This window comes from Poecilia formosa, unplaced genomic scaffold, assembly GCF_000485575.1.
Source record: "Poecilia formosa unplaced genomic scaffold, Poecilia_formosa-5.1.2 Scaffold146, whole genome shotgun sequence".
Taxonomy (NCBI): domain Eukaryota; kingdom Metazoa; phylum Chordata; class Actinopteri; order Cyprinodontiformes; family Poeciliidae; genus Poecilia; species Poecilia formosa.
In genome coordinates this window covers 1241041-1252593 of record NW_006800085.1, presented here as the reverse complement: position 1 = coordinate 1252593, position 11553 = coordinate 1241041, and the positions used below count along the sequence as shown (strand labels likewise).

The following is an 11553-nucleotide window of genomic DNA, read 5'->3' as shown; positions in this document are numbered from 1 at the left end:
TTTGTAAACAGGCACAGACGAGGCCCATGCAACAGTGCTGCTTGCCAACATGTTTTGTTTGTTCCCTTTCGCTCGTTCCGTCGTGCAACACTCCACCTCCTCTACTTCCTCCAAACTGAACGTCACTGGGGGGGGGCAAAGCCATCACCCCGGCAGCTAAAAACAGGTCAAGTGTTGTTCCGTGATGTTGAAATCGTTAACCTCAGCCCTCAGGAGAGAAGGGGAGCATGAGAGAACGAGCATCATGGGAAACGGGAGGAGTCAGGGTGGTTCACATTGTTTGAGAGACAAAGTGAGACGAGTTTGAAGAGCGGCGCGTTTTATCCAGCTCTGCCGCAAACCACTTATTTCCTCTCCATCCCTCCCACGCTGCTTCTGAAATCACATCTGCACCATTATGGAACGATACTTGTGCTGAATTTTGAAATTACAATAAAACCACAAGAGGATGATGGCTACTCCCTAAAATAGTCTTTGTGGGTAGTTATTTGTGGCGTTATTTCAGCGTTGAGGATCGCTCGGGTCAGGGTGGAAGCATTAAAGAGAACTAAAAGGGGGCCCTCATCATTTCATTAATGTAATCATAATGAATCCCACTGGTTTATTTTTAGTGGGAGTGTGTTATGTAATAAGCTTTCACTGAAAAGGTTATTGCTAAAAAAAAAGGAAAGAAAAAAAACACAAAGGAACTAAGTAGAAATAATGTCCTTTTAAACAAATTAGAGAAAAGATGTAAGAAAAAGTAAATGTGGTAATCTCATTAGAAATTGGTTAATCACTAACAACTTATGAAATGCTCAATAAAACAATTAGAAGAACCATGCGGCTCGTCCTATCAAGGCCGGATTATCCAATGATCATTGAGGGCACAGGTAGGGTGGTAGGGAAGATCAGTATGTCACTTTTATAAAATGAAAAATATGTTTCTTACATATTTGTTAAAATTGCCATTATGCCATGACAGTATAAGACATATAACCTGTGAAAAAAATAATTAATTTTTTTTTAAAAATGAGCTCCTCTCTGTCTTTTCTGCTAACTGCTCAGTCAAAAAACCAATCAGAGCCAGGAGGAGGTTCTTAGCGCTGTTGATAACCATCATGTATGCACCATCTATTGTTGGCTTCTCATCATGCTAAGGCTATTTAGCTCGGCCACCAATGACAGCTGATGAACAGTTTTCCTATAATGGTGAATTGTTTCTCCACATTTAGAAGCATATACACAAGCATGATCGATAACGCTAAGACCCTACCTTTGGCTCTGATTAGTTGGTTGTGACAGAGCGGTGCATTTTTGCAGGCAGTAGGAGGCATAGTGTTTAACATCCATCCATCCATCCATCCATTTTCTGCCACTTATCCGGGGTCGGGTCGTGGGGCAGCAGCTTCAGAAGGGAGGCCCAGACTTCCCTCTACCCAGCCACTTCTTCCAGCTCCTCCGGGGGAACCCCAAGGCGTTCCCAGGCCAGCCGAGAGACATAGTCCCTCCAGCGTGTCCTGGGTCTTCCCCGAGGCCTCCTCCCGGTGGGACGTGCCAGTAACACCTCACCAGGGAAACGTCCAGGAGGCATCCTTACCAGAAGCCCGAGCCACCTCAACTGGCTCCTCTCGACGTGGAGGAGCAGTAACTCTACTCTGAGTCCCTCCTGGATGACCGAGCTTCTCACCCTATCTCTAAGGGAGAGCCCAGCCACCCTGCGGAGGAAACCCATTTCGGCCGCTTGTATCCGTGATCTCGTTCTTTCGGTCATGACCCAAACCTCATGACCATAGATGAGGGTGGGAACACAGATCGACCGGTAGATCGAGAGCTTCGCTTTTTGACTCAGCTCTCTCTTCACCACGACAGATCGGTACGGCAGACACTGCCCCAATCCGCCTGTCAATCTCCCGCTCCACTTGAGGCAGGACAACCCCCCTGATCTGGAGAAGGCACTCTACCCTTTTCAGGCTCAAGACCACGGCCTCGGATTCAGAGGCACTAGGTCTCATCCCGGCTGCTTCACACTCGGCTGCGAACCGCTCCAGCGAGAGCTGCAGATCACGACTTGATGAAGCCGACCACATCATCCGCAAAAAGCAGAGATGCAATCCTAAGACCACCAAAACGGATCCCCTCAACACCTTGGCGGAGTCCAACTCTCACCGGAAACGAGCCCGACTTACTGCCGGCAATGCGGACCAGACTCTGACATATGTGTTTAACATATGGGAAAAAAATTTATATTTTTGCAAAAGTCACATACTACAGTTTTAAGGAACAAAAACCAAAAAAAGTTGTTTTCAAATTAGATATTATTACTTCCAGCCTGTGTATGAATTCATTGCCTGATTTTCTTTGTTAGTAGGTCACATCTGCAGTAAACGGTAAACTATATAAAGTTGTTATATTTTGAAGCTTCGCCTAGACAACACCGTGAAATATAAGCTTGAGCTCTGAAAGCACAGCACATTTATTAGCGGGCTGCCGAATGTGTAAGGGATTTAACTCGTGGGGGCAATCATCACACTCTCTGAAATCTTTCACAGTTCAGCTTAGGTGTGTGAGCAGTTCTAAATGTGATTCTTATAAATTGCTTTATTTATGCATGAACTTCCTGAACCCGCTGCAGGAAGTTCATTGATGTTCTGTGGAGACGAGAGGCCAGAAGCTCATTTACAGTAAAACAGGAAAACTCCTGACCTTTCTTGAGTTCCTCTAACACACACAGAGAGAGAGAGTGAGAGAGAGAGATTGAGAGAGATTATGGAACCACTTGCTGCCGTAAGTGATAGTAGACTTGTTTTTTGGTGGAGTGCTCCTGAGGGGTTCCCGGTGGATCTGGGCAGCTGCGCAGGCAGGACTCAGCAGCTCAGGGAAGATGAATGAGACAATTAAACAGAGCTTGATGGCACCTCTGTGACTAATGGTTTCCTTTGCTGCCTGTCTGAGCACAGACTAACATTAAATAAGGAGCAAAGTAGTATTTTTGTGTCCTTTGAGTTTTTTTTTTTTATGAATTCATTGCATACACAGGGGGACTTTTGTTTGTTAGTAGGTCACATAAGTAAGAAAAACAGCTGTTTATGTTGTGACTTGTCTCACTGCAGTAACTGGTAAACTATATAAAGTACTCACCCCTATTTATGTTTTACTTATTTTATTGCTTTCAGTATAAATTAGTTTTTGAGCACAATTTATACTGGAAACAATCTTTTCAAACCTTTTTTTTCAAAATCAGTTTAATTTATTGAATTTATCAAAACATATTGTGCTTATTGAAATTGGAAGAATTATTTTTTTTCTTTTTTAGGCAGATCAGAGGTTCCCAACCTGCGACTCCACATGCGACTCTTTGGACCTAATGACACTTATTACCTTTGGCTAAAATTTAAAAGGAACTAGTTCGCATTTTTAAGTACAGATATAATAATAAATCCAGGTTTTAACCATTTCTTTTCCTGCAATATCTATGTGATTAAAAAAAATTATCCTCTTATTTTTTAGCTTTATTTTAAACTAGGCCTGTCACAGTAACACATTTTTAGAGATGATACATTTCACCAGTTATTGATGAACACCAACTGTTACCAGTTTACTGGTCATATTTTCATAATGGCTTGAAAATATGATGCGAGTTTGCCTTCTCAGAGACTAATAAACTTTCATTTTGTAAAGAGTACTTCGCTCTGGGCCTGGGAGAGAGTTTAAATATCCAAAATAAAACCAAAAACGGCTACTTGGAACTGAAACCATAAATTAATTAGAAATCTATAAACACAATTGCTCTTCAAAAAATATTATAGCTCAGAAAGGGAATTATTGAGCTAATTTTAATTTATAATGCTTATTGCGACAGATTTATTTTCCTTGATAATAGAAATAAAAGGCTGGCTCTTTAAATATTACAAAAAATTTTGCGAGAGTACACTTCATCTAAAAATATCTCTTTTTCAGAAAGTCGTGATATTTAAATGAGTTTTGACCTTTGTAAGAGTAAAATGCCTCTTTAAGTTGTAAAGATTAAAGAGTCTGGATTTCTTTATGTTATTTAAACTCAACACAGCTTAGATAACATGACAGCATATTTCTGCATCTGTAATTGTACAGAAATATGCATCAATTGATACAGGGAAGGCGCATCTCTCTGCTGCACCTCCTGTTGTGAATACTCCGTCTGTTTTGAGGGCCTCGTTTACCTTGGCTGCATGTTGGAGTTTGTTAGCTGAACAGGTAAACCTGCTGTTTTTCTGTCCAAACATGTGTCGCACTTGCAGGGGGTAGGGTGCACTTCCTTCGCTTCCTGTTGTACACACCATAACGGCCTATCAGTCCACTGCGAGTGGACCGACAGAGCGGTCATGTGGTAATTAACTTTGCTCATTAAACCCGACCTCAGGCTTTGTTTTGCCATCTGGATCCAGCGTTCGTCCTCCTGTGTGCGAGACTCACTGACAAACTCTTGTTTTTCTCAAAGATAAAGGACAGAAAATGACCCCTGGTGCATTATTCTGCTTATTTTTTCAGCTTCTTTTCCGACATTTAATTAGAGATGTGGGATTTTATAAATAATCATGCTGCTGAAAAACAATGAGCCCTTAGTTTTTACCTCTGCACATTTAGCCTAATGCATTTTTTCCTGCTGTAACCTCCTACACACTACTTACATACGAATGACGCACACAGTGCATTGTATTACAGGATCCCCATCTACATAATGAATGCTAAGGCTTTAGCGTACTTCTCAATGAGTTGCATTTCATTGTAGTCTGCACACACTTCTGCTCAGCACATTCCTAAAATGCACTCAATGCGAAATTCACAAGGATATTGTTAAGACCGCACAGGCAACTCATTTACAAATGCAGCTGAATATGTGAAGAGGTGGTCTGGCATGCACATTCCAAGTCAACTAAATTCCTGTGTAATTATGTGAAAAGGCTCAAGAATAATAAAAATGATTTGCAGCCATTACCGAGTACAGATTCTTCTTATTCCTTCTCTGCAGAAAGCAAAAAAGCGAAATAAAAAAAAAAGGATATAACCAAATAAAACAGAGCCATGTGCTCCTATGCATAAGACTCACCATGAGTCATTTTGCCTGTCCCAAACAGTTGCTAACAGAAGCTTTAGCTGACAGCCAAGTGCAGGAGGAACAATGAGTCATACCAGCCTCGTTCACAAGAACCCCATTTTCTGCCAGATCCTATGTGATGTATGTCCGCGAGTATGTGCACACGAGAAACAGAGACACACTGACAACTCAGAGATGCGAGCAGGGCAGGCATGGATGCAGTCTTTTATGGTGGAGTGTGTGTGGTGTAGAGAGAACAGGGGGTCTGTTGTGTGGTGGATCGCGTGACAAATTAAATGTTCCTGAGATCGATAAGGGATCACACCGCCTACAGAGATCAACGTGAACGTACCGTTATTTTACAGCTCTTCATTGTAAAATAACATGTCATCTAATAGCTTAAGGAATATCAAACTTATGGTATTAGTATTTTTCTAGATTGTACTTCTTACTCATGCAAAATTTAGGACAGTCTATGAAAACCTGCATGCTTTTCTGACATACTGTGGAAATTTTTAACAATTGCAGATTTCTGCAAATCAAAGGGAGTTGTGGTCACATTTTATGTCGAATAGCTGTGAAAATCAACTCTAATGAAAACAGGAATTCTGCTCTCTACCAGAAAAACCTCAAAACCAAATATTTGTTTATCACTGGACTGCCTTAACCTTAAGTCTAGACTCACAAAAGACAAAAGAGTGGTATACTCAAACATCTGATTGAAGACAAATGTAAATAAGATGATGTGAAACATCATTAAGTGGGTTGCTGAAGCTCAAAAACGTTTAAATATGGCTGAAATAAAACAACTGTGCATAAAAGAATGGGCCAAAATCTTTTCAAAGCAATATATAAAAAAAAAAACATCAATTTTTGATAAGTGTTGTACAGCCAAGGGTTAGGGGATAAAAAAATGCTTCCTATAGAGTTGAGTTAGTTCAGATAGCTTTTTTTTTTCCCCCCATTTGATAAATAAAATAATCATTAAGGAGCTAAATTTTCTATTCACCCAAGTTATTTGTTATTAAATTTAGTCTGATCTGCAACAATTAAGTGCAAAAAAAAAAAAAAGAAAAAAAAAGAAAAAAGAAAAGAAGAAATGCCTAAACAGTATGTTCTTTTATTTTTTTCAGGCAAGATGTATACAACTCAAAATATAAGCAAGAATAGTGTGCGTGTGTGTATTTGTGTGAGACATGCATACTAAAAGGAGGCAAGACAGGATCTGTATGACGAACTGTTGCTAAGCAGTGGTTGTTGCTAGGTGGGGTGGGGGGGTAAGAAGTGGGTTCAGGTTTGCAGGCAGTGATGGAATCTGAGGGTTTACCCATGTTCCCGTGTGACACATGACGTGCAATCCTCTGGAATGAAGGGCCATGAATACTAATGCTACAGAGTTTCTGCTTCAGACACGCACACCTCCACTCAGAAACATCAAGGCTTATCCCAAACCGAACTGCAATCGAGACAGATTGCAGTTTTTAAAAACAAGACTTGCATGTGAATGAATTCTTAGTTAAAAAAAAAAAATATATATATATATATAAAACATTTCTGAGTCTGTTTCAGATTCCACAATAGAAGAATGACTCATCTGTCCTGCCTTCGCTTGCAGAGCAATCAAGGAACACTGCAGAATATCTGGCAGAGGAACAGATAAAGCACAACCAGCGCCCCCCTCAGCTTTCCCTGGCACGATTACAAGGTTATGCACAGGAGGGGGAAAGCCTCGCAGTTTGCCGGCATCCCTCCTTCACATCTCCAGACATTCCCCCAGCATGCAAGGCACACATGTTTGTTCAATAAAACACAGCCGGAGGCTACGTGTCCCCGGCGTAATCTCATTCTGATACGTTTTGATCCAACCGGGTGAAGGACACAGTGGGAAGGTTGGCGGGGCGGGACACAGGCAGCCATTTGTATTGAAGGTCCTGCGACGGAGGATCCAAACACCAGTCGTAGTTCTTTAGCAAGTATCTGGAAGCTTCCTGAAATATAAAAGCGGAGAGTGTTTTCTATTTTCAGTGTGTGTTTACTGCTGAGCGAAAACAAAGTGTTTAACCGAGCCAAAGCTTTTTAGTTTTCGACGTGCAAAACAACAGCCCCCACAATACTTTGATTCCAAGTCTGAAATAGCAAAGCGGCCCCTTTTAGCTGCCACGCTTTAACACGACGTCAACTGTTTTGGACTGAGAAGGTAGCAACAAGTCTCACATTTGAATTCAGACCAATATTTCCACATCTACTTTAGTTTTCAAGCCTCCTCTTAAGATCCTGATGTCATTCCCAGCATTTCTCATTGGCTTATCCTGCGGCTGCTGAGCCAACCAATCGCGTCTCCCCTACCCTTCACTTTATGAATGAGGATTTTCCTGATGTTGGGGGAGGAGCAGGATGAATGAATGGGGAGGAAAGCGATGAGGGAGCCGAGGAAAGATGCTGAGGGCGGGGAGGGGGGGCAGGAGGAACGCAGGGGGGAAGGATGAAGGAAAAAGAGCGATGAGTCACATCTCTGACCTAGATCCCCACAGACTCCTTGTTACTCTGATTATATCCTCCTCATTGTGTGAGCAGAAAATGGTCATCCTGTTAAAAACCAGTCAAATGCAACGGATTACCAGTCGGATCTGCATTCTTAATAAAACAAAATTGTTGCTTTTCTCTTGAGCTAAACTGAATAAGTTTCTGGGTGTTGCCTGCAGCAGAACCTCCACAGTTATTGGCTCCTCTGTAACAGATCTGTAAACAGTCTTAAAATTAGTCATTCTTTTACTGCAGAACTGGGGGTAGAATATTTATTTACTTCACTGTGAACTTGTCTTGCTTGTTACAGATCTTTAATAGAAACTATTTGTTCGGATCATAAACATTGCAGGAAGGTTTGGCATGAAACAAAAAAATGAATGATGTGAAAAAGCAATACATGTCCTCTGTCGGGTATGGTGGAGGATCGGTGATGCTGTGGGCCTGTGCATGGCAACATGAATATGAAGGCAATTTCTATGAAAAAAGTCAACATGGAAAGGTAACCAGATCTAAACCGTATAGAAAACCTGTGAAGTCAGAACGCATGAGGAGACCCAGGAGAGAGCTCCAAAGGATCAACAGAGACTGTTTAAACAGAAAAGGTCAAAGGTCTCTCTAACTTCTGCTAAAGGAACATTTTTCATATTATTTCCAGCAAAGTGTCAATAAATGTAGCAATTTTGATTATTGAAACAACTACTTTTAGTCCCCTTTTGGGATTATAAGCTTGTCTGTGAAAACTTATGAGTTCAGACCCAATTTTCTTAATGGGGACAAAAATGTTCAGAAAGCAGGTTATCCTGCTCCAACTAAAAATATTATTCATTCACATAAATATGTTTAGGGTTTCAGGATTGGCATACGTGCTTGTTGCTTAAATAGTGTTTAAAATTAAATTATATACTTCCAAGCTGTCCAAATATTTTTCCAAATCTGAAAAAAACCGTATGACTTCAGAGGAAATCGCATGTTTGTGAAAGCAAAAATTATATACATCTAAAAAAAAAACTAACAAAAAAGGTGTGTTTAAATTGCATAAGTTAATTTGTGCAATTAATGTACAAATTAATTCAATAATTTTAATAATTTGTAAATTAAGTAAGTCCTATAAAAGGAAAATAAATACATTTCAATAACAATGTTTTGTTGTTGTTCTTTTTGTTCTTCATCATTTGATCCAAATGTACAAGAATACACATATTATAAACTTATAAAGGTGTTCAGGTTTTTCTGTCAACCTGGGACCAGTTTCAAGAAATGAATGGATAAATGGCAGGTGAAACAGACATTACTTTAACATACACCTTTTCCTCTTACTTATGCTTCATGACGAATAAGGAAAACTAACAAATTACCAAAACAGAAATGAAATGACAAATGGCTAACATTTGTTTGATTTCTGTTCAGTGAGAAGAAATCTCTGGTAATGACATCATCATCTTAAGCCAGCCAATAGATGAGAAGCTTGAGTTTACTGCTGCCATGTTGATGTATTGACAAGTTGTAAAAGAAAACAATAAAGCATGAGGTTTTTTTACCAGAAGTTTTATCTCGACTCAAAGACTAAAACTGATTTTGGGGGGGAAAAATTCTCTATGTGGACATCCCTATATCCGGCTTGATTGACTCATATGTGATATATATGTGTGTGCAGGGTGTAGGTGTGTTGAGTCACTTCTTGGAGCTGCATTTCAGACAGCTTGAGATACCACCCACCAGCGAGTTGCAGTTTTTAATGTAGGACATGTCAGTGCTGTCAAGGTAAATATAATCTACCTATGCACGTTAAATAACACGCTTTAATTGTATTAGTTAAAAATTATATACATTAGATGTGCATTTCAGCACCTGCAAAACATTTTAGTTTGGTCATAAGCACAAGTCAAGCTGTATGAATTTAATTTTCTAGTTAATCCTATACAGATTGCAGTAAAGAAGGACTGATGTGCTAGAAGTTATTGTCTTTGTGTGTTTGTTGCGGTTACTTTCACTCACTCATTGCAAAACTGGTTGATCGTATGAATAAACAACGGATTAAAACAGCAATACAGCAGAAGAGATGACTTGTCTAAGAAAATAAACGTCGCATACAATTCCTGCTCTTGAACGCTCCCCAGCCTGACTGTGTGCGTGTACGTGTGAGCTTTGTGGCTATGGTGAGTGCTGCTTTGGCGGCTGGGCTGCCGTGGTTACGGCTCTGCGTTCTTTAGGTAAATCGAACAAGCAGCCAGGTATTCCCATGACCATTGATCCGTTTACAGGATGACTGGTGGAGGTTTTAATGTTGCACAGAACCTTCCTGACAACAGGGAGGTTCCGTCTTAATATGTGCATTTTTGTAATTCCCTCGTTAGACAAAATGTCTAACGAGGGAATTACAAAAATACCAACACATTATTAGCTGCACAAAAACTTAAATATAATTTCTTCAATTAAATGGGGTAAAACCTAAATATACACAGAATAGAATAAGCTACTCCTATTGGTCCAATTCAAATTCAAGCTACTGTGATGTTTATTTTTGTTGGTTTGTGTACCTAGAAACCCTTTTTGTGTGTCCCAATGTAATGAAATGAGAAACACACGATAAACCACCTTTAAGACATGGAACCTCATCATCTGTGTTGGTGAGCTAGTTAGAATAGCAAAACAAATTAGTAAGACACATTAGTAAACATCTAATGTTTACCGATGTGCAAAGATCCAGGATCAGCTACCTGTCTGCTCATATAGATGTTTTAACGAACAAAAAAGCAATAAAAAATTTCTAAATGAATTAAATTGCATATTTTTCAGTTTTATAACTTCTCACTTCTTTGTTCTACCTATTTTCTTGTTTTTGTTGTTGTTTGTACTTTTTTTTTTTTTTACAAATAGGTTTATCACTCATCAAGAACTACACAAGACAACTTTAATAGGACCTTTAATGAAAAGCAGTCATATTAAAACTAAGGATGTGGCTGAAGGTTTTGAGCTCACCTTAATAAAGATCTCAGTAAGGGTCGAACCAATGCAGCTTCTGGGCCCACGGCCAAAAGAACACAGCAAATGCTCCTGGCCTGCATTCCTGAAGAAAACCAGAGAATACAAGAAAGTTCAAAGAAAATGTTGAGTATTCTAGAATTTTCTATTTCAGTTTTCACAGATATTCAGGGAAGTTTTTCTCTAACTAATAAAAGCCAGTAGAAAACGGCTAGGTGAGTTACAGAATGTGCCAAAAGTAAATAAATAAATAAATCTGAAAATAGACATTAATTGTCCAAAGTTATTTGTCTGTCTCCCTCTGTCGAACCTGGAAATGTCCAGAAGAGAAATACATGCTGGTAGTTTCCATCCTCTAGTCAATAACCTGTCCATTCAAGCCATCTCCTGTGTCTAATGTATCCTGTCTTCCTGAAACCTGAGCTCTGATTAAAGGCAAACAGGAAGCATTAGAGATGTGCGGAGTCTGGAAGCAGTTTGCCAGATGGTTGGTGTGTGTGTGAGCGGAGAGATTATTAGTGTTCTCGCTGCTATATTTCTAACAATTTAATGTACTATTAGGGAACATCCTAGAACATTAAAACGATTGCCGTACAGCGGAGTCCTGTAATGCTGAGAGCCGGAGAGAGAAGACGTGCTACGGCAAAAGAACATGTCAAATATGATGAATGGAAGGAAAATGAGTCCAATCTTGAGTGTAATATGGTGGACAATATAATTCATTTTACTGCATAAAAGTACAATGAGCGAGAAGTCCAGGACTCCATGACCCAGACACCAAATGTACGAACATCATGTCGTATTGGTAATAGATATATTAGATATAAATTGTTAGAAAAGAAAGCAGTTCATGAAAAATGCATTTAGATTAGGGAAGCTGTGATCACATTCCAAATATGGGTTCCCAGTCAAGGCTTTTTTAAATAATTCACTTAGAAGTCCATTAATAAACTCAACTCAATACTTGTTGACAGTCAACTGACTTTGAT

General features: G+C 39.7%; 1 long non-coding RNA gene across 1 annotated transcript; it reads right to left on the bottom strand.

The window, feature by feature from the left end:
- Nucleotides 1-4621: 4621 nt before the first annotated feature.
- On the bottom strand, nt 4622-10677 carry LOC103145738 (uncharacterized). Its single transcript, XR_477053.2, has 2 exons — nt 10562-10677; nt 4622-7044 (listed from the first exon to the last, which is right to left on the bottom strand). It is a non-coding gene; the product is annotated as an uncharacterized LOC103145738 (long non-coding RNA).
- Nucleotides 10678-11553: the final 876 nt, after the last annotated feature.